We start from the raw sequence: 3,462 nt of genomic DNA, 5'->3' as shown, positions 1-3,462 counted from the left end.
AGCCTGCTGGGACAGGCTGATCTGTCACCTGGAGCATTCGAGGAGTTCCCACAGGTGTTGGCAATGTGCCACCTGCCTGCAGCCTGTGCCCCATAGCACCACCCCGACCCTGCAGCACAACTGGGCAAAGCTCATTAGAGGTCACTTGCTAATGAGCAGGGCTCGGGTTGTGCCAGCAAATGCACCAGGGAAGCCACCAGAGCCTGCTGGGACAGGCTGATCTGTCACCTGGAGCATTCGAGGAGTTCCCACAGGTGTTGGCAATGTGCCACCTGCCTGCAGCCTGTGCCTCAGTTTCCCCAGGCACTGCCACCAGCTTCGTCACCACCAGTGCCACTGACTGCCCCAGCAGGTCCTGGCTCGCCACAGAGCACTCCTGGGGCTGGCACTCCTCTGGCCTTGGTTAGGTCTTGGGGACTGATCCTGCCCAGCCAGGACGGGCTGGTGACATGAGCTGGGCTTTCCCTGGGGACACACAGGGCAGTGGGCAGAGCCAGTGTGGTCCCAGCTGCCCCCTCCCTGTCACTGCTGTTTTTCCCACTGCACAGGGCACAAAGGGCTGTGGGAGGACAGAGGGTGCTGCCCCTGCCCTGACTGCCACCAAATGGATGCCCTAGACAGGTGAGGGGGGACTGTCACCCATTTGCCAGCAGCAAGGCAGAGGAGGATCACATGGTGGGAACAAATGCTGAGGACTTCCATCCAACACTGATGTCCCCAGCCCAGGCTGATGACCAGGCACTTTGCTGGTGCTGGAGCATGCCAGACCTCCCCAGGGAGCGCATGCAGGTGAGGGGACGTCCGGCTTGGTCAGTGAGCAGAAGTGGCTCTGCAAGGGTCATGGGCAAGGAGAGGCACTCACCTCCCACAGTGCCCGCTCCAGCTCCACACGGACCCTGCTCCAGCCAGAAAGGAGGAACATGTCCCCAAGGTTCTCACCTGGCAGCTGCCCTGGATGGTGGCACTGGGGACAGGACAGGGTGCTCTGGCCTGGTGGCACCATGTCCTGTCCCCACAGCGGTGCCAGCCTGCGCCGGGGGCTCCCGCCACCAGCCCAGCCAGGGCTCAGGGGGCTGCAGTGGCCCCACTAAGGTCAGGGTCCCAGCAGCCATGGGATCAGTGGCTGCACCCCAAGATCCAGCCCAGGGGCATCACCTGATCCCCCTGTCCACAGCCCAGGCCCTGCATCCCGCTCCAGGCCTGGGGCCCCGCTCCCATCCGCAGCCGGAAACACCTTTTTCCTGTCCGTGGGGCTGCAGCATGGGGGGGGGCAGCAGGAAAAAAACCTCGTGTCCTGGCAGGTTATTTACATCCTGCTGCCAGTGGGGCCAGCCTGATTCCCTCCACGTCCCCACATGCACCCCAAGCTCTGCTCCAGCCCTGTCAGCCTCATCCCTGTTCCCATCCTATTCCTGTCCTCACCCCCATCTCATCCCATCCTGTCCCTATCCTCACCCCATCCCTATCCTCATCTCATATCTCATCTCATCTCACCTCATCTCTTCCCCACCCCTTCCCTATCCCCATCCCTGTCCCCATTCCGATCTTAGTTCCCATCCCAGTTCTCATCCCTATCCTTTCTTCACCCTCATTCCTCTCCTCAAAGCCAGCCCCCTCTCAACACAGCAAGACTGGAGACCCCTTTTACCAGAAGGAGGATGCCAAATCCTGCCTTGGGGATACCATTCTCCTCCCAGTGAGCGCCAGAGCTCACTCAGTCCCATGCTCCCCATCCCAGCCTGTTTTCCCTCTCCCTGGCCTTTCAGAGCCAGCTCCTGTGCCGGGCTGTGTGACACGTCCACGTCCCAGGAGCCTTCTGTCTCATCCAGTCCTAGGAAAACGTTGGGGGGAAACTGAGGCACGGGGCTGGCAGGGCTGGGAGCGACCCGAGGCCAGGTCCAGGGCCAGGGGCACTGCCGGGACATGTGCGGGCAGCCCCTGCCCCCCCCGAGGCGCGGGAGCCCTGCACCCCCGGCACGGGCACTTACTCAGCGCCTGCGAAATGACTCAGCCAGGATCCGGCCGGGCCAGCCGGGATTTCCTGACTCAGCTCCCCCGGCTGTGAAAATGGGGGGGTCCAGCCCCTCCTTCCAACACCACAGACACCAACACACGCTGCTGCGGGGGGCGGGGAGCGCCCCCACCCCTGTGACCCCCTTGGGAGCACACGGACCCTCTCCGGCACCGGGGATAACGGCACGGCAGCGACGGCAAAGCCTCGGGGAACGCAGGCAGCACCCCAAAAACCCATGGGCAACCCCTGCCTGCACGGGGTCTCGCCCGCTCTGGGCAGTCGCGGGTATCCAGCAGGGCCGGCTGCAGGCCTGGCATCCCGGCACACCCAGACTCCCTGGCTCCCCTCCCAGTTGTTTTTTTCCTAGGTGAAATCCAGGAAAAGAGTCGTCCTGGCACATGCACTCGGCGGGTCTTCTCCGCTTCCCTCGCACAGGGTGACGGCACCTCCGCGTCCCATGGGGGCACGGCCTGAGATGAAGTCGTCTCAAAGTTTTCCCTCTGTCCTGCGCCATCGCGGTTTGGCTGCAACATTCCCAGCTCCAAGGAGTGTGGGGATGGCTCCTTCACCCCAGGTGGTGGAGGATCCCCATGGGAAGCACCCATGGATGCCTACAGCCTGGAAGCACCTTCCCATGTCAAAAATGAGGGCAGATGCCATGATCTGCCAGCACCGACCCGCTCTGCCTGTGCGGAAAGCAGGACACACATTTTCGACAGTCCCCGTGCCTCAGTTTCCCCCGTCACCCTTTGTTGGCCATTCTGTGCTCCCCAGGACTGAACTGGGGAGGCACCACAGCGTCTTCCTGCAGCCCTCCTCTGCCGGGGACAGGAATTGGGGGTGTCCAGGGGACACCGCGGGCACTGGGACACAGGAATTTGCCAGCCCGGTCACGCTGCAGCTCCCACTGCTTGAAACAGGGTCTCTGTAGAGAGGTGGGGACATTGGGGGAGACAGGAGAGGGGACGCGGAGCTGCCCCGAGTGTCAGGCTGTGCCAACCCCTACAGCTGCTGCCTGTGCTCCCCGGACACTGCCAGCATGTCTCTCGTGTCACCGCTGTTCCCCACAGCATGACCCCATCACCTCGGTCCTCAACAGGGTGTTCCCCATCATCTGCAGTCCCCACCGTGTCTAGCCGGCCCCTGACGGGGCGTCCTCCATCGCCACCCGTTGTCCCCTCTGTCAACGCCGATCCCCGCAGGATGACCCAGCTGATGTGTCCCCGAATGTCACCACCAGTCCCTGTCGGGGTGTTCCATATCAGAGCCTGTCTCCACCGGGGTGCCCCTTGTGCCTTCCCGGGCCACCACGCAGGATGTCCCTCATCACCCCCGCTCCCACCGGGGTGTCTCCCGAGTCTCCCCGCTCCCACGGGGAAGTGCCCCACGGCCCCGATCCCGGTGCCCCGCTCACCGCTCGCTGCGCCCCGTCCCGCGCGGCCCCGCGG

The sequence above is a fragment of the Corvus brachyrhynchos genome, unplaced genomic scaffold, assembly GCF_000691975.1.
Source record: "Corvus brachyrhynchos isolate BGI_N302 unplaced genomic scaffold, ASM69197v1 scaffold67, whole genome shotgun sequence".
Lineage (NCBI taxonomy): Eukaryota > Metazoa > Chordata > Aves > Passeriformes > Corvidae > Corvus > Corvus brachyrhynchos.
Note: the sequence above shows the minus strand (reverse complement) of the source record.